The sequence below is a fragment of the Ambystoma mexicanum genome, chromosome 12, assembly GCF_040938575.1.
Source record: "Ambystoma mexicanum isolate Mex_15411 chromosome 12, UKY_AmexF1_1, whole genome shotgun sequence".
NCBI lineage: Eukaryota > Metazoa > Chordata > Amphibia > Caudata > Ambystomatidae > Ambystoma > Ambystoma mexicanum.
In genome coordinates, this window is record NC_090936.1 from 946,165,487 (window position 1) to 946,185,175 (window position 19,689).

The window sequence follows — 19,689 nt, forward strand, 5'->3', positions numbered from 1 at the left end:
CAACATGGTGATGTAAATGAAGCATCTTCCAGGGCATATATAGATGCATGTTATTACAACCACTATGTAGAGTATGGAGGTCTGAGAAAAAACGTGGAACCACAGTCAATGGCTCTGGCCACAGCTTTCAGGTCAGTGTTGCCTCATTTAGCTCCCCAACCTCCTGTGGTGGAAAGAGTTGATGTGCCTATTGTCTGAGCACAGAGCATTATTGTCATAACTGGCAGAACTGGCAGACTTGTCACGTACTAGGGACGTCCAGGAGGATTGCCCTCTTCACCTTCTCACCACACCAAAGAGTCCTCAAACCGAACAGTGTCCCAAGGGGAAATGAAAAGTTGGATCAAAAACTATATTCAACATGTGAGAGCCCCCAGGCTTTAGAAGGAGATAAAACAAATAGTGGAAAAGAGAACATGGTAACCAACAGTCACAACTAACAGAAGAGCTACCTACCTAGGGTATTATAAGTTGCAACAGTAGACCTAATTGATGACAGGATGCCTTCCTAGAAGGGGCAAGGAAAACACAACAGAGGGCTGTAGAATACAAGTATCCTGGCGCAGAACGAACAACAAGGAGGGGCTCGCTTGTTGCAGAGTTAGGGTCCTGTTAGCTGTCCGCAGCTATATCCTTTGTGGGTCCTGTGGGTGTCTCTTCATCGCTGTGTCAGCTGACTGCTATGACATGCTTTGCAGCATGCTGCGCTCAGGGTCGGATTGGCCCCTCGGTCTTTCGCCCATGGCCCAGACAAAATTGTCCCTGTGGAGTGGGGGCCGATTTCTGGTCATGCCTGGGCCGGTTTGGAGAAATAAAAAATTGGCCCACCCCTCGCCTCCAAAAAGTTGCCCACTCCTCGCCTCATGGCCCTTGACCTCTGATGACCGGAAGTGATGTAATTTGACCCCACCCCAAAGTGACATCCCGGGAAGCGATGAAACATGACCTTTCACCCCTTGACAAAACAGGAAGGTGCATCAAATAGCATTGTTCCTAAGTACACTAAATTACTGTGAATCCAAGCAGAGGTCCAAGGCCAAATGATAATATGTTATTGTATAGCACTTACGCTGTGGCTCTTTTCTATAGAGCAAATATGCATACAATATCACCCAACCTGTGTTGGTACCCATTTATCGACCTAAGGAGGATGAAAGTTTTTTTGAAAAAAAAAAGAAAATTGAAAAAAGAAATATTTTTTTTCATTTTTTTTTTCTCCAAACCAGCCCAGGCATGGCCAGAAACCGGCCCCCATTCAAAAGGGATGATTTCGGCCTGGCCGAAAGGCCAAGGGGCCAATCCGACCCTGGTGTTGGCACCTCTCTGCCATGTTTAAAGTTAGCTCTCCTCTCCACCACTCTAGTTTTTAAATAACAGGCTCTAGAATGAGGTGTAAGAACAAATGCTAGTAGAACAAATATGGCATCTCAACATGATATGACAGAGACATGTTACCAGCAGGCAGCCAGTCATGAGAAGCCTTAAACCCACCTAAACAACATTTCAGGTTATAATTTACAGCCGACAACAAGTCTTCATAATCAGTGTGGGTCTTTGAGCTATGAACAGATATCTTGCCATAGTCTTACTTTGTGTAGTTTTGATTAATTTTAAAGACAGTTTATTGTTCAAATCAGGGCACTACAAGGGTTTATTGTGGTCAGAAACAATAGCCTCGTCAGCTCTCAAATTTCTCCCAGACAGTACCTGGCAGGGGTGCAGCTAATGGTTTATAAAAGCAGCGCATGTGCTGAGGGTGTGGACCTTGTGATACTACCCCTGGTTCAATAATCTCTCCATGTAAATGGACAAACCTAAAATGTAATTTTACTAATCACATCCTTGAGAAACCATGTGATGCTCCTGACACTTTTTGGTCAACAAAGTATGAAACATTGCACTCTCTGCCATATTTGTTTGTCACTGCGACTCATTACAACATTGCAGTATGACCCCTCGATATTGTTTGTGGACACAGGATCAATTTATCTAATGTCATGTTCTGCATGTTGCAAATAGTTTTCAGTCCAGATGCTCTCCAATCATAGCAGTATTTATATTAGTATATTTTAACTGTATAGTGCATGTTTCCTTATCTGCCACCCTGCAAATAAGTCATACAACTTTGGTACAGCCTATGAATTTCCTAGCAGTGAACTTTATTCATGAACCAACTGAAACGGTGCTATCAACACAAAAATACCAGAGGAGGTGCGTAGACAACATTCCCACCAGTTAGCAATGTGAAACCACACTCTGCCATGTGATCTGCTATATTTTTGGTCCTGCACAAACAACACCATCACATTGAACTTGTTCTTAGGAGTAATGTTGCTGCAGTCAATGCCGATGCTGCTGGGCATTGGCATCTGAACAATTTTGACAGAAAAGCAATGTTTTTCAGCAAGAATGTGGGTATTGGATTGTATGGTGAAGGAAGGGCTTCTGGTAACGTGTTATATGCTCAATACAATCATGCTCATAGTGTCAAATCATATGGGGCTGCACAATGATCACAGGCCTCTCCTGGCACATAGCTGATTTTTAAAGAGTGCAGTTGGTGAAATGTTGTCTTTTGTTCATAGTTTGGATATTCATGGTGCACTAAGATGTGGTCAAGTACACTGAAAATTGATGGCATGGTTGAGGTGAGAAAGGTCTGACTACCGCAAACTGATATTTTGCACTTCCAGATCTCATTGCTTGTGCTTAAATGACGTTGTTCAAAAGTGGAGGAGGAGCTTTGTCTTTTCCTGCCATCTCTGTAACTGTGACATCGAGTTAGTTTCCAGAATCTTGTTTTGCTACTGTATAAACTAGGATTAGTCATAATACTTTTTAGCTCATAATCCTTACTATTTTCAGACTCAAAGGATGTGGGTGGTGGAGACCAATAACTTCCCTTAACCTGCCCTGTACACCTTGTTCTGTTTCTCCTAGCTCCTCTGCAATGTGTGTTGTTCTTCCTGGATCATCAAGAACCTCTACACTGTGTGTTGTCGCTATCTCTCTCCATTATGCTTCAATGACATGGGACTGAACGTGATCTACCTTTGGCAACAATACCTGAGTAGGTACTACTATCACATGTGCAGCAGGTGTGGCTGAATGCAAAAGAGTGCCTCCAATTTAGCACACACAATTCCTACTTCCTCAATGCATGATGTAGCTGCTTTGGCTTTAAAAAAAAGTCCCTCCCCTTGGCATTTTCCCAGCCCTATGTTAATTTTCTCCCTTTCCCTTAACTATCTACTATCAAATTTCCATCTCTCCCTTAAAGTCTATTCCCTAAGCTGCTCCTTAACCTCCTGCCTTTGTCTGTGCTTGCACAAGACTGACCTTGAAAGTTAAGCACACGTGTCCTAGTTATATTAGTATTGCCTAAAGATGAATACGCCTCGAAACCAGTTTCTAAAAAAATAACACTATTAAGGTGATTCAATTTTTTTTATGTATTTTTATTTATAGTGTATTTGGTTAATTAAAACCTAAACACTTATCAAAATCTAAATCTAAAAATAATAAATGTACAACATCATATCCCTAAAACATTATCGGGAGAACAGACAGTTTTTTTTAGCATTTAAAAGAAAACACATATTCAAATTTACTATTAATAATGCCTTGAAATATACATACTAATATTAAAACTTTCCTTAAAACCCAACTTCCCCTCCATAGATGGATGATATGTACGTACCCTCCATCTATACTAAAATATCTATTGTGACATTAAATTCTATAATTTTTTAAATCATACATCAAAATCTAATTATACATATATGCTCAAAATGTCTCTAACTTTCTATTTTCCCTTTGTGTTATCTATCCAATTAACCAGTTGCAATTTTACCTTCCAATAAAATTATTTTCCATAAATAAAAGGCAGCACCAACATACACAATAGGTTCTGCCATGTAAATTTCAGACCAGAAGTGATCAGACATAATCATTCTTTTGTCCGAGACCAGGTCATTGGAACCTGCATGATAGCATCTCTCCAATTTTTTGCATGCAGTTAATAAATGTCTCGACATCTCCACCTCCAAATTGCAGAATCTACACGTTCTTTTTTCGATGGGGATACCACTCCAAGATCCCACATATCCATAACTGGGTAATATATTAAACCTTAACCTTAACAACAGTATAAATCTGGTGAATTCCCTATTAGTACCCGGCGAGGGTCAACCAGAATGTAACAAACATCTGATTGGCCTAGCCTGGTCCATACCTTTCCGGAAATCCCTCAAAGCTTTTGCTTTGTTCACTTCCCTGGTGGAGGCTGTGGCAGCCGCTCAGCCAACGAGGAAGCTTGGAACAGGGTAATACCCGCTCCGAGCCTCTGCAGGGCCGCCGGAATTCAGGTGAGTGTTTTAGATCTTTATTAATAGCTTTTTTGCCAATAACATACATCAGACTATCTTCCTTGTTTACTTCCAGTGTAACTTTTATAAATAGTTCGCAACACCTTATTTTTCATAGAGTCAACAAGGAGATCAGATTTAGGTCACATCTGATGGCCTCGATGGGAGTAGATTTGGCTAATCTCATTGCCGGTTTCCATAGCTTCCCTGCTATTTTACTTAGATTTCTAGTGAACCTAGATGCAACTGTCTCTAACAGATACATGGCTCCAGGTATGATACAGGACTTATATATTTCCAACAGACCCTCAATCGAAGGTCCCCCCTTAGTAGATATATAGGCTCTCATAACATTCCATTTTTTTTCAAAACCTTGCTCTCTATTTTATCTACATAATGATCTCTAGGGGATTGTCCCTGACTGGCATCCCCAGGTATGGGTAAGTTTCTACCACCTCTATATCTTGCGTGTCAATTTTTCATCTGTATTCAGATGAACACATATGTTCACTCAGGCTTAATTATAAGTTTTCGACTGTGTTGTTGTATTTGTGTGTAGTGGAAACCAGATGTCGAGATGATGAGGTCCAAGTTGTACTCATTAAGTAGAATTAGTACCGGCGAGAGTCAAGCAGAATGCAACACTGATTGGCTCTCGCTGGGTCCTTACGATTCTCGGCCGGGACTCCAGCTGCCTTGTCCTCGGCGGGTGGGCATGGCAGCCCCTCAGCCAATGAGAAGGCTCGAAGCGGGGCCATCCCCGCTCCGAGCCTCACCACGGCTGAGAGGCTGCCTCTGCCCCCCGCTGGGGACTCAGGTAAGCTTTTTTTTTTTTCCCTTCCCTCCCTCCTCCTCCCCCTTCCATCCCTCCTCCCTACCCTACCCCACTTACCTTCTTGCTCCTGCGTCCCTGGTGGGGGACGATGGCAGCCTCCGGCAGTGTGGAGACTCTGCGCCTCCACACAGCTGGAGGCTTCCATCGTCCACTGGCAGGGACGAAGGTACATTTTTTTTTTCTTTTTCTCCCCCTTCCCCTCCCTCCAGCCCTCCCAATCCCACTTACCTCTGCCTTTTTTTTTTCGGGAGCGGACGCGCTGGGAACACTTGTGTTCCCAGCGCGTCCGCTCCCGAAGGCCGCCATGGAAAGAGAAAGCGGACTCCCGTTTTCCCTTTCCCGTCGGCCATTTTCTTGTTCGTTTCGCTCGGGCCTATAACTATGGGCCCCGGGGCATTACCTCAGTCGGTAATGCCCCCGCCGCGAGGGTCATATTGCTTAATTATTTCTAGAAAATTGTCTTCAGAGCTCTTTTGAAGCATGAAAGGCTGAGTAAGTCGGGTGATGGGTTCAATGACCATGATGTGTCCTCGCAACAGAATGGTTACGCTGCAAACATTTGGATTATATAAAACACAAGCAGGGCCCACCTTAGCTTGACCATTTGAGGTTTTGTCTCATGGCTGTTGTTTATCTCCAAATATTATAGCAAAATTATTGACATCGACAGATGTTAGATGAATAATATGGAAACATGATTGCAGGGAGTTCTTTTCTAAAGATACCTCTCACTGCAGCCACGCAGGTCAATCAGAGTCCCTTTTCACATATATGGCCTCATTACAACCCTGGCGGCCACAGGATGAACGGTGCCGGTAAGTTACCGGCACCGTTCATACTGCGCTGCCACAGTACGAGTCTGCTTGCGGGGGCTGCTCTGGACGCCTGTTCATACCAGGCGTGCAGAGCAGCACCCGCAAGGAGTCCAGGATGGTAGCAGCGGTACCGTTGTGAACGGCACTGTTGCTACCATCCTCCCCATTCCCATTGAGCCCTATGGGGGCTCAAATGGGAATGGGGACGTACCAGCTCCGGGTACTGTGAAAGGGAATTACCGGCCCTATAAGGTCGCGATGGCCCGGTAAGTCCCCTTTTGCGGGACCCGGTCCCGGACCCGGGTTTGGCGGTAGCCATGCCCTTATACCTCTGCCATGCTTTAACTTTATGACTAAATTCTGCCCCAAAATACATTTAGATATCAACCTTGACTCAACCTCTACGAAAGTTTACCAGACTTGTACCTACATCCCCTTTTTTATGTATTTGTGGTAATATGAATAACGTTCAAGCGCCAGAATTTCTGTTGCTCATGGTGCCTTACCAAAAGCTCCCCCCTCCACTGTGTATCCCAGATTCTATTGCAAACCAAAGAACACTATGAATTATTGATTTATTGTATGAAATATTGACATTTATTAATCAAAATATCATATGCATGATTTGTGATAGAAATGTATGAGTGGAATGTGCATTGGACAGACTAAGCAATAGAATGTGTGTTATTTGTCAGGTTCGAGTGGACTGGGAGCATGTGTCAGTAGTCCATGCTACAGAACCACATGAGAAAAATATCAAATAGTGGTTCCCTCTAATTAACCAAATAGATTAATTAGTGGTTTACGCAGAGGAGTATCAGTCCTAAGGGCTTAGACCTTTGTTCAGCTCACTATGTATTCCAACTATCAGCCAAATATTGGATACTGGCTTTAAGCAATCTACTTGGATGTGTAGCCTTATCCAATGCTTCCTCTTCTTTGTACATATATCACAGAAGTTCTTTGCAGCAGGCCCCAAGTTAACACATTATGAAACTCAAATATTAATTTGCCGTCTAAGAATTTAGAGTAGACAAATGCCATCTACGCATATCCTATTTTAGTATTGCTAACGTTACCCTATAAGTAGAGAGCAACATTGCGATATCATTTACTTGGCCTGCAAGGGATAATGGGTATGAACTATATATGGTATTCTCCTGTATAATATTAGGATGATGGATATTCAGATAGTAGTATGCTTTTCACACAATATGCATCCTTTCCAAGAGTTCAGAGTTCCATTGGGCAAACACCTTAACAAAGCATATGGTAAATCAATTCTATACAAGCACGGCTTCACTGAGCACTTGCATAATACTATAGGATTGAAGGGGTATGTTGCAAGAAATCTTGTAAGCACTGCAAAATAATTGCGCACATGCAGATTCATGACATTGGTCCTCATTACATGTTTGCCGTTGTGGAATTAATGTGACGGTATTAACCTATACCGGCACGTTTCCATGCCAGTCATCTACAAGTTTTCCAGTAAGGTGCCCAAATTAACTCCAGCTAAGAGAGAGCTAGAGGTAATGCTGGCACCTTATCAGCAAAAATCTCGGGTATTTTTTATTACTGGTGCCTTTTACAAGCAAAATCGCACATGGAGTCCAATGGGACGTCAATGAAAGGTGCTTTACACCCAACATCGGCACTCGTAACCTGCCTGTAATACTGCCGACTGAGTGCCAGTATCGGTATTTCTGTTTTCCGGTATCCTAGTGTATTTACCGCCAGGATCCCAGCAAACTTGTAATGAGCCTCATTGTCTTAAAATGCACATAATATCCTAATGAGACATTAAATATGTTTTGCTTGCAAAGTATGGTATGCAACTATCCCAGTGAGTGTTTACTGCTACAATCCCTTACTTTTTACAGTGCTCTGTCAATTATTAAAGGCTAGCGCAGGACCTGGTGAATGTAGGGATACAGGGGGAAGGGCACAGGAGAACACTCCTTGGTGATGGACAAATCAGCAAAGTTTAAAAACCAAGTCAGATGTTTCAGCAGTACAGTACAGGGAAGAAAATGTGGTTGTTTGCTAAGTGGTAGGAAACTGTGCTTTCTCTTTCCATCTAGGCTCTGCTGCTGAGGGCTTTTCTATATTCTCCTGTGTTTTTCGTTTATTGACTCCCTGCAATGTATTTAAGTGATAACAATGAATTACAGAAGAGAGGTACGTGGTTACAGACGAAGGCACTCAATCTGTTGTACCACTAAACATTAATGCGATTAACTTAAAAGGCGTGTATATGTGATTTTCTTCAACAGAGTTCCATAAGAAACCTCAGTAAGGCTCTTGTTGAATTTTGTTTAGACTGTATTGAGGAAGGGAAGGCAAAACTATAGACTGTATTATGATCCCAGTCATTTCACTTCCTATGTCAGGCGTGTGAGTAGGGCTCTGATGCGATTTTGCTCCCTACTTGGATTCAAATGATTTTTCAAGGATTAAAAAAGCAATTATCTTTGATAATAGGGATATTTTATGCTTGTTAAAATATGGTCTTGCCTCCTGAAATTCCTGTTAGGATTTGGTATTAGAATCTGCCTTCCCTTTCTAGGAACTGTTCTTCCCTCCTACTTCCTGATATGTCCCTTTCCTCCATGGTGTCTGTTTGTGTGAGGTCATAAGTGGAATGTTGTATGAGTGCTGGAATGTTTGGGTATGCTTGAGATCCTGAGTGTTCCACCTGAGGAAGTTACCATGATGCAGCCTGGGTGGTGGGAGGAAGTGGGGTTCATTTCCTCAGCTCCCTTCCTATATCTTATGATTGATGTAACTGATGTCACCCGATTGAAGATTATGAATAAAGGAGCTTACATAACCTACCTGCTGCCTCAAGTGTACTTTCAATCTTAACAACTGGTGACAAGCTGGTCTCAGTACGGGCCCAGTCAGAGGAAGAAGTGCAAAAAAGAGACAGGTACCTGTGAGAGGTACCTGTGAGAGAGAGGACAGGGATAGGTAACTGTCCTGCATGCACCAATTTTGAAGTGTGCCGACAGAGAATTGTTTAAATGAAAAGATGCCATTCCATCAAGTGGTAGGCCGGGCTGCCACTTGACAAAAGAGGAAAAAAAGGAATGCTTCATCACGTGAATGTTAGAGACAATGTGACATTCTTATGTTTTAGTGACGGTTTAAAACTAATTCATATTTCACGACCAACATAATGTAAGATTCATTTATTTCTATTAGCATTTCACAAGTGAATTAAAATCTGTGTGGGCTTTCAAAACGATTAATGTGGTTAACTTTTCTGGAGGTGTGAAATCTACTGTTTTAAAATACTCACAGGTGTTTTCAGTATTCCAGGTCCACAAAACAACTTGGAGTTGGAACCAAGTACTTCATAGGACAGTATCTCATTAAGGAGCGATGTTGGTGCTTTACACAGTCGTTTTCATGTAACCATTTTGAGGAGCGTCTAGAGCTTAGCGTGTAAACATTTTGTCGAATTCTAGCGCTTATAGTTGCAGAAAATGCAACATGTACTTTTTGTTACATTAACAGATTAATGTTTTAGGCGTTGGCTTCGGTGTTATGTTGCACAGATGCAGCAAGGACTTTTAGGATGCCAGCAATGTTTTTGGTGAGATAAAATGTGATGTGTGCTGTTGTTTAGTGTTAGCATGATAGAAACCAACGTCTTTGAAGATTTTGCAGCACTCTCCTTATGAAATGCAACTTAAGTTTTAGTGCTGTGTGTTGAAGTTCAAAATGTTAGTTTTAATCCTTTTGAGGAATGTGCAGCTCCCAGGTTGTGCAGTGCAACATGAACGTTCAGTAACAATGTTTTGGAGGAAATGTGCATTCTTAGATTAAGAATTTTGAGGTATTTCAGCACTTTAGTGTGAAATGCAACATGGAGTTTAGATTTAAGATGTTGCTGTAGATGTACTTTTTACTGTACTTGTATGTTACTGCACATTGTATACAATGTTTCTCTCAAGTAGTGTGAGAATAAGTGTGGGTGCTCTGGGTGGGACGCCTCCCACAGTATAATCCTGAATATATGGGGTGTGTTTGTGTGTTTATGCTAATACTGACCGACTTATCGGATTGGTCAGCAAGTAAAATGCATGGAGTTGGTCACCTGAAGATTCTCCCTTTTGCAAGGTAGTGCCACTGAAGTTGAGAGTGTCATGAGATAACTGGTTCTGGTTGGATTTAGCAGTGGTTTGGGTGACCCATTTGTAATTGTATCCTTTCAAAATGATACAGCAGTGACAGAATATTCTTCTCATCGTCGCTGTAAGTGAGCCTAATCTGGTGTAGGTGACAACATTGTCCATCGTATCTTTTTCTCTTGATCACAGATTTCCACAAGGGTCTGTTCTTGGTCCTTTTCTTTTTTTCTCTTTACACTTCCTTTCTTGCTCCTGTCATCTCGTCCTTCAGAGTGTCACATCATTTCAACGCAGATGACACTCATCTCTTTCTTTCTTTCTCATCCTTCACTCCAGACATTCATGCTACTCTTTCCTCCTGTCTTACTGCCATTAAGTCTTGGATGACCTCTCACTTTTTCACCTTAAACGCCAGAAAGACGGAAGTTCTTTTCTTTCCTGCTACTACTCTTCTGCCTCCTTATCCTCCTCCTTTCATTCTCTTTCCCCCCCTCAACCCTGCTGATTTCCCCTACTGCCCATAATCTCAACTCTATCTTGACACAAACTCTCCTTTAGCTATCATATCTCACTTACCTCTCACGCTTGTCACTATCACCTCTTCAACATTCGTAAAATTCGTCCCTTTCTCACTTTTCATGCCACTAAGGTTTTAGTCTCTTCCCTAATTTTCTCTCGACTTTTCTACTGCTATTTTCTACTCTTTGGTCTCCCTTGCTCTCGCTTAGCTCCACTCAAATCAATCTATCATTCCTCTATCCGCTTGCTCTGCCTATTATCCTATCGCAATTCCATCTCCTCTTCTCTTTACTCGTTTAGATGACTCTCCTTTCATTCTCAGCAGAAATTCTATTTTCTCTGTTTAGTATTCAAATCTTTACATGGGCTTGCCCCTGATTATCTTGCTTCTCTTATTTTTATATTTCTCTGCTTCTCGTCCTCTGCGCCCTGCTGGACTTTTTTTACTCACTGTTCCACGTGCCCCTTGTGCACAATCTCGTTTTCGATCCTTTGTTGAGATCCTGAGTGTTCCAGCTGAGGCAGCTACCAGGATGTAGCCTGGATGGTGGGAGTCAGTGGGTTCCATTCCATCAGCTCCCTTCCTATCTCCTATTATTGATGTACTTGATGTCACCTAATGGAAGACTATGAATAAAGGAGCTTACATAACCTACCTGCTGCCTCAAGTGTACTTTAAATCTTAACAGTTCCTCTTGAGATCGGGCAGAAATCTTATTAGAGTTTGTTCATATGCCACTGCTCAGCTGGTAACTAACTTGAATAAATATCAGTGTTGCTTTATGGGTAGAGCCAGGGGGTAGGCCCCTATGTTCTCATTCTTTCCCATATTTGTTGGGCACATTTTCCTGTTTTCAGGGAGTAGAAATGATTGGTGTATTTGTCTCTTAGCTTTAAGGATTGTTTTGACTAAGTGTTGTCACAACTCACAGGACAGCATAATGAGGATAGTACGCAGAGGCCTAGGAATTTTGACCATCATATTCTGAGGCGCAATTATTATGATGCAATAATCATTATTACACATTACACATCCTTACACAAACTAGTCATGTTCCCCTGGCCCTTAAATTACTTCATCAATGTGGCACATGAACTCCTAGTGTGATGTATTCTGCCACATTCCCTTTAGTTGCTATTATTCCATCTGCAAATATTGTATTCTGTCTGAATGTTTTGACAGCCCCATCAATCATAAGTGATATTTGTTTTTTGTACTACATATGAGTGTTTTTCCAGTGGCTTTAAACACACATTTTACACACATGAGTACATTTGCTAGCTACTGTGGCAGATCTTGAAGTCTTGGACTAGTTGATAAATTGTTTTCATAATAACATAAAATATATTTTTAGCCTACATGCTTGTAAAAAGTGTTGCAAGATCCAACTTTTACATAGATTTGTAAAGATTTTCAGTCGATGGGAAGCAGAAATTTCTTTCCATGTCCTATTCAGAGGCAGTAGCTCACTAACTACGCATGCTCACAAAGTACCTTAGCTCATTAGTCAGTTGCACCCATGGAAAATAATGTACGCATGGCAGACAACATGTTCCACACATAGAGAAAAATAATTAGAGGGAACATTGGTCACTATTATTGGATTCAATTATAGTAAAAGACTTTCATTTAAAAAAGAGTGATTCTGAGAAAAATATATAGACAAAGCCAGATTTCAAATGATGTCTGACAGGTTTTTCTAGGGGGCAGGTCCCCCTCTATATTTCCATTCAGTCTATGGAGATTCCATTCAGAAATGGCATGCAACCAGAAGAACCTTGGAGCAAAAGGGCGCAGTTTGGTAGTAGTATTAGAGGATGGACTCACATTCACAGAGATTGGTTCACGAAGGCAATCTGAATGAATCTCATCAGCTATAATCAATTCTCCTACCATTGTAGTCTCATACCTCTCTGCAATATATTTGAGAGGTGGTTTATAAAGGGAATTTAAGTCAGAACTTTAGTTTTTGCAGTAAATATTAACCAATAATACCTTGCATTCTAAAGGGACACAATATACATGTACATCTAAGGTTGAAACATATGAACTGTCAAAAATTGAAGCTTCAGACCCTCAACTAGATTGGAAAGCAACGAGCAAACCTTCAAACTGCCCCCCAAGGTGCCTCTCCTAGCTCATTGAGAGCAAGTACAAAAGCCACCAATAGTGACATTATCAATAAGCCAGGTCTCTTGTAACATGATACCATTTCATTTTTTCACGTTTTTGGCCCAGGTGTGAATTATTCATCATACTTTGGTGACCTTGAGTATTCCAAGATAATATTCTACAATTGGAAACCTGACTGAAGGTCCCGTCTAGTTTGCTGCCCCTCAGCGTTGAAATTCCCAATAATATAAAGGTAATCACGACCAATCAGCCATAGACTTTGATAAGGAGACTTTCAACCCTACAAAATGTTTTGTGCATTTACAATTTTGCATTTTAATAGTATTCTCAAATGTCTGGGTTTCTTGTAAAACTATGGAATGTCTCCTCATTATCAAGTCTCAAGTTATAGCCCATTACATGTAATGCTTCTGTAGCTGACAGTAAGAGATCACAAATGATTTTTGAAGGTATCGCAATCGACACTAAGTCCGTCCTGTAGGGGTCGAAAAAAAAACCAAGATCTATCTCTAGATCTGATGCCAAAACAAATTCCAGGAATTCCTTGTGAGGGGCTTCCCTAACAATGATTTCCTTGCTACTATATGAGTACCAATTTCGATCGGGTAATTATAGTTGTATATAAAAAAAGTTCTATCTAAAGTGCTTTGGATAAATGTGCTATATAAATAACAAGTTATTATGAGAGAGCAATGAAATGTTGGATTTCACTGTGGAGTATTGTGGATTATTGATCATTCCCTGTGTTTGCATTGTTTGTTTTTAGAAATGTTTTATATGTATATTGTATTGCTAATATTGGATGGAAGATTAGGTTGCTGTTCAAATTTCTTCAAAGAAGGAGAATGAGCTAAATCGGTTGTCACAGTTTCCTTGATTAAACATTAATCTTGTAGGCCCCAAAAAGTGTTATTTTTCCAGGGGATGGGCTTTTTTCTTCCCATTTTTGGAAAAAATTGTTTGAGCACTCAGTGGATTAGTAGCGATACCAACCGGCCTCTCCTTTTCCTTGCCAGGGAATGTTTGTCTACTTTACTTATTTCCTTAAGAGGGAGAGGTCTCAGAAATGTTCTGGATGACTTCCAATTGGCACCAGTGTTAGTTTGATTTTTGTTTTTTTGTCTAAATCTTAGCTTGAAGTCTTTGTTTACTTTTTCTTTAAAATGTATGTTAGAGAATGATGTGTGCTCATCTTCAATTTCCTTCTGTCATCCATTCCTATGTCTTTCTTAAAAGAGGTACAGGAGGGAGGCATATTTATATATAGTTGCAAAGTATTAATTATACTCCTCGACTCGGAATATTGACTTTAATTCCCTGAGAGGACCATTGAAGTCCTCTCTACCTCCTGGGCAACAAGGGAGCACAAATGATAGGAATCCAGATTTGCTTCATTTGAATTCGGGAAGACTGTACATGACTTAACGTAACTTAATTACTGACATTGGAGCAGTGAATGGTCAATTAACAAATGATAGGGCAGCAAAACTTATGTACAGTGTCACACAAGCCAGCCTGTCTATTGATTATTTTTGTTTTCCAACAAAGTACTGGAAATACATTTTGGACATTTATGTTTTGGAGGACCTATTTAGCGACCATCACCAACTAGTATTTAAACTCGAAACCCCGGGCAAAATTCATTATAACAATGTAGGGCACATGGCAACTACCTGCCAGGCCAATTCCAAAGGAAATGTGCATTGGAAAATGGCTAAACAGGAGAAAATATTACAAGAAATATATATCCTTGGTTCATTACTGGAATGTTCAGTTAATCCAAATAGTGTTGTCTCTAATTTTTGAATACTAACATCGACTGGTCTTATGTCCCATTGCTGACAGGAGTTTTTTAGAAGTCATTTTTTTCGATGACATTACTTATTATATTTGGGTGGTCCCCCTCAAGCTGCCCTTCCCTATATTTGTATCCCTTGCTCAAACCTTCCTTACCACTTTTATGTCCTTACCCCCTATATATTTCAGTGAGTTTTTTTAAGTAATTTCTTCTTTAATAAATTATTTCAAAATAGCTTCCGTTGGCAAAACAATGCGATACCCATTGAATATATTGAATGTATTTATAACCGCTTGTTGGAATAATGGTAGGCCAGACACACCCAGTGGGTTAAACAGTGATTTTACTAAAGACAAAACCAGGCTGATCACATTGTTAAAGAATCACACTACCCCCAAGGAACTAGAGCCTTTGATAAAAAGACTATCGCGTATAGAAAAAAATAAATAGAATCAATACATGGTCCGATCTTGTTAACGCATCTGAACAAAAGGACCCAATACATTCTGAGTGATAGTAATGAGGGGGCCGCATTTCAAATATACAACCCTGGACTGGAAACTGCAGTCCCAGACCATCTACAGGTTGAGAGCTTTTCAAACTTATACAGAAGGTGTCCTTATTCATGTGAGAATGGCTGTCTTAGTAACACTGTTAAATCAGGATGTTCTCATTCTCCACATTCTCTGCTACTCTTCAACATCTCCATGACTGTGCTAATCAACTGCTTCAAAAAACCTGGATTAACATGCTAAAACTATGCAGATGATGTACAAATCATTTTCAAATATGGTGACACACAAGAAGAGAACGCACCCCTAACAGAGTGTCTCTGTAAAAAACCTTGGAGTCATCATGGACAAAGAGTTAACACTAGAACCCTAAGTTAATACGATAATCCAGAAGTGCTTCTTTCTGCTACAAATGATTAAAACAACCCTACCATTCCCCTCATTCATGCACAAAACACTGCCCATCATATCCCTCATCATGTCCAGGAGGTTCCATGTGTTAAAATCCCCGCAAAAATATCGCAATACAAAAATATTGCCATATTTCTGCGGTGATATTGACCCATGGACCCTGCGGGGACACCTCTGCAACTCCTGCATTATTTTAAAATGTGCGGGGGACACCCTGGCAATCCCCGCTCCCACAAATTATCCCCCCCAAAATATCGCCTATGGCTAGACAAACGGCCATATGTACGGCGATATTTTTGGTGGGGATATTTTGTAGGGATACCGTCCAGGATGAATTATGTTAACAGCATGTACCTTTGAATGCCAGACTACCTACTAAGGAAATTGCAACAAATACAAATTGCGGCAGCCAGACTTCTCTGTACACTCAACAGAAATCTCTTAAGTTGTTACATTTGTTCACGGTAAAAAAAAAATACATTTCAAAACAATGCGAATAACATGCAGAGCAGCAATACACGGTCAGGGAGTGGAATTTATTCAAAAGAAACTTTACATCTACAAATCAAGCAGAACCCTTAGATCCTGCAACAACATCTGGCTAGTACCCAAACAATACACAAAGAAAAAACTGTGTGGATCAGCATTCTCATACTTAGTGTGAAAATATGGAACTCCATTATTGGAGAAATATGAAGGACCATACAAAATTCAGACAACTTCTTAAAACCTGGCTCTTCAGCTCTGCACGCAATGAAACTGACTGAGCAGTGCCCGCACACCTCGTAACCAGCCAAGTACTGAAAAAGGAAAAGTAGCCTGAAAACAATGAGGAAGGAGTGATAGGACTGCGAAGTGAGGCCTTAAACAGAGAGCCCCCTCTTCCTGTCCCCCTGAAGAGGGACCACTAATAAACAGTAGAAGCTGATTGGCATGATACTATTAGACCAGGGAAGGAACCTCAAGATAAACCAAGGGAGGAGAAATCAGGGAAGGGAGACTCTCAGTCTAGGCGTACCTCTACTGAGGACCAACAAATAAACAGGAGTAATGCACCAGCACCCTCCCCAACAGTTAGAAGACAATGCCTGTAGGGTATCAAGGAAGATGACTAACCGCTCCCTGTGGATTCCCCTTAGGCCAGTGAACACATCACATTAACAGGAATAGGGCTTGTATTAAGAAATCAGACAGCTTAACGAATCCCGGAGAAGCTTAGGAATCGTGACCCAACCTCAAAATCCATGTAAATGCATCACAGTTACTACCCTTGAAAACTACCTTAGTGCCTCTGATTCCCTAACCCTGACATCCATCCAAGTATATCACAATTTGCAACCCTGAAATCCATCTAAGTACATGACACTTCCTACCCATGAAATTCATTTGACTGCGTCACCCATGGCAATTGTGATCTTGGTCTCCCCCTAGTTGCCTTTTCTCATTTTACCTTGATTGTCACCTCAGGGGTGAAGCGTGACACACTCAGGCGGAGAACAGAGGTGGGAGGTGTGGCACACTTGATGTATTTCTGAGGGGGGAGTTGTGGCGCAGTTGGGTGAATTTTGGGGGTTTGGGAGATGTGAAGTACTTGGCTGGATTTTCAGGGGGGAAGTTGTGACGCAATGAGGTTGATTGCATGGATGGGGGAGTGGTGCACTTGGGTGGTTTTAAGGTGGGATTCATAGGGTGGGAGATGTGGTACACTTGGATGGATTTCAGGGGTGGGAGGCGTGGAACACTTGGATGGATCTCCAGGACTTTCAACAACAATATGTACGAACAAACCCACACCTCGGCATACACCTGCAGCACAACCAGACCTCTACAGCACCACAGTCCACACATAACTCAAAACATCACAACAACAAAACAAACGACACATAATCTCGCACAACAACGCAGGGTGGCCAACTTCCCAAATTCACATATAGGTTCAGTGAAAGGTGTTTCTGAACTGAAGCTGCAAATAGTACATCACAGCTCTATTGCTCCTTTCCCGCTCAACCCTACTAGCCATCCACCCTCCCTCCTTGTATTACAGATCTGCCTGAGTGCCTGTAGACCACAAAAATGGCATCAGTGCATGGTGTAAAAACCTTTAACATTAACTCAATCAGAGGCTGGGCATTAACATAGAATGCAATATTGAGGAAGTTATATGATAACAGCAATTAGGTTCCAAAAAGGGATTTGATGCCAGGGACCAGCTAGCATTCCTATGGATTTATACAGTTCTAAGGTGGACCTATAGGCCCCCATTTTTTTTAATGCTATCATTAACACGTAACTGATACCTCTTTCTTGGTGCTCTACAATTATCCAGCCCATCTTCAAAAAAGGTCCTAGCGATAGTTCAAATTCTTACAGGTCAATTTCTTTTTTGGACTGATACAGTATGATATTATATGGCATTTATAATGTGTCTATACACAAGTGTTTCATGGCACAACGAGGCAGGGGGGCACAAAGGGAAGACAGACAATGAGCCTACTAGGCTAGGTGTCATTTAGATTGTGCAAGTGCATGGGAAAGAGGGGAGGGGAAAGTGCAGGGCGGAAAGGGGAGGCAACAGGGCAGTACATGGGAAGATAGAATAAATAACAATAGTACAATGGTAAGGTACGGCAAGCAGGTTTCAAGTGCAAGGGTAAAGCACAGGCATCAGGTATCAAGTGCTGGTAGTGGTACTGAAGGGATGCAGAAAAACAGTCCCCAAGTGCGGGGGTTGCCAGGAAGGCAGTGCAGGAGTGTGAATGGCGGAAGAGGGGAACTGGGCCCAAGGTCAAAGGGTGGCCACGTAAACCAGTGCAGTTTCAGTATAAGCCAGGAAATCTGCAGGGGAGGAGGAGATAAAGCAGAAGCAAAGAGAAAGGTTTTGAGGTACTTCTGGAGATGGTTCTCCTCAAGTTTCAGCGAGGCAGGGAGGCTGTTCCAGAGGGAGGACCCAGCCGAAGAAAGAGATCTACCACCAACTCTTTGCTTGGAGAAGCGACTGACCCTGAGGTTTTTGGAGGCGGATGAGCGAAGAAGCTCGAGAAGGAAGATATTTAGTAAGAGAGAATTGAAGTTATTGAGGCCCCGGGCCCCAGAAGGCCTTGTGGGCAATGCAGAGGGTTTTCAACTTAATCCTCGCAGCCACTGGGAGCCAGTGCAGAGATTTCAGTCCTCGAGAGATACAATCTCTGGGCTTGAGGCCAAGGACAAGTCTCGCAGTCCGGTTCTGGATGATTTGCAGAGGGTGGAGAGTAGAAGCAGACAGATTTAGAAAGAGGCTGTTGCAATAGTCCAGCCTAGAGAGAACCAGAGCTCTGGGAGACAGTGAGGTTCTGGGGGAAGGAGAGGAAAGGATGAATACCTCTGAAGAGGTGCAGCTGGTAGTGTGACTTCTTAGAGACGTCAGAGATGTGAGAAGAGAAGGAGAGTGTGGAGTCAAAGATGACCCCAAGGTTTTTAGCCTCACAGGTGGGAGCAGGGAGAGGGCCAAGAGAGGCCGGCCAGAGAGTGACAGGAAAGGAGGGTGTGGGCATGCCGATGAGGAGGATCTTGGTCTTACTGGAATTAGGCAGAGATCATTGGCGGCACACAACTCCTGGATGGTGGATAGACAGTCAGAGATGAGCGAGGGAGAAGAGGTGGCTGAGGGTAGCCTGAAAATGAGCTGAGTGTCATCCGCATATCACTGGAAGTTTGGCCAGAGCGCGGCAATGCATTGGGAAAGAAGTGCTAGGTATTGGTTGAACAGCGAGGGAGAGAGGTTAGACCCTTGGGGAACACCACAGGTAGAGATGGAGATGGAGGAGAGGAAGGACCCGAGTTGAACCTGGGAGAGCAGTTTCCGAGTTTCTGTGCTTCTGGCAGCTCCGAAGCCAGACTGATGGTCATGGAGACAACCAACGGATTCAGTGTGAATATTAAGCTGGGAGATGGCCAGCTTTTCCAGGAGTTTGCCCAGGGAAGGAGTGATAGAAATCGGGCGATAGTTAGCCGTACAGGAAGGGTCGGCAGAGGGTTTCTTAAGAAGAGGGTGCACAAGGGAATGCTTCAGGGGGAGGGGATGACTCTAGTGGCAAAGGAGTGGTTGCAGAAATCAGCCAGGGCAGGAGCCAGGGAGTCAATGTGGTCCGTGATGGTTTTGGAGGAACAGGGAAGAACCTGT

The 19,689-nt window shown here is 42.2% G+C and overlaps 1 long non-coding RNA gene across 1 annotated transcript in view; it reads left to right on the top strand.

Moving 5' to 3' along the window:
* LOC138514128 (uncharacterized) overlaps positions 1-19,689 on the top strand; it is a 33,003-nt gene that overhangs the window by 3,477 nt on the left and 9,837 nt on the right. The window contains exon 2 of the long non-coding RNA XR_011281876.1: positions 2,941-3,070. This is a non-coding gene — a long non-coding RNA (uncharacterized lncRNA). The remainder of the gene's footprint in view (positions 1-2,940; positions 3,071-19,689) is intronic.